Consider the following 217-nt stretch of genomic DNA (forward strand, 5'->3'; position numbering starts at 1 on the left):
CTCATTGACTTATTACATATTAGAAGTTCATAAAAATATGTAAATACGATTATATTGAAGACAGATGCTTGAAGATTGCATAGAGTATTTTCTGGCATTTTCTATGGTTTAATGTATATTGACACACATTTAGATCTGCAAGAATTATTATTTGTGCTAAATGCCTTTAACATGGACATGTGATTGTGGCTCATGGGAACTAAATTATACACCCATT

Source organism: Ammospiza caudacuta, chromosome 2, assembly GCF_027887145.1.
Source record: "Ammospiza caudacuta isolate bAmmCau1 chromosome 2, bAmmCau1.pri, whole genome shotgun sequence".
Lineage (NCBI taxonomy): Eukaryota > Metazoa > Chordata > Aves > Passeriformes > Passerellidae > Ammospiza > Ammospiza caudacuta.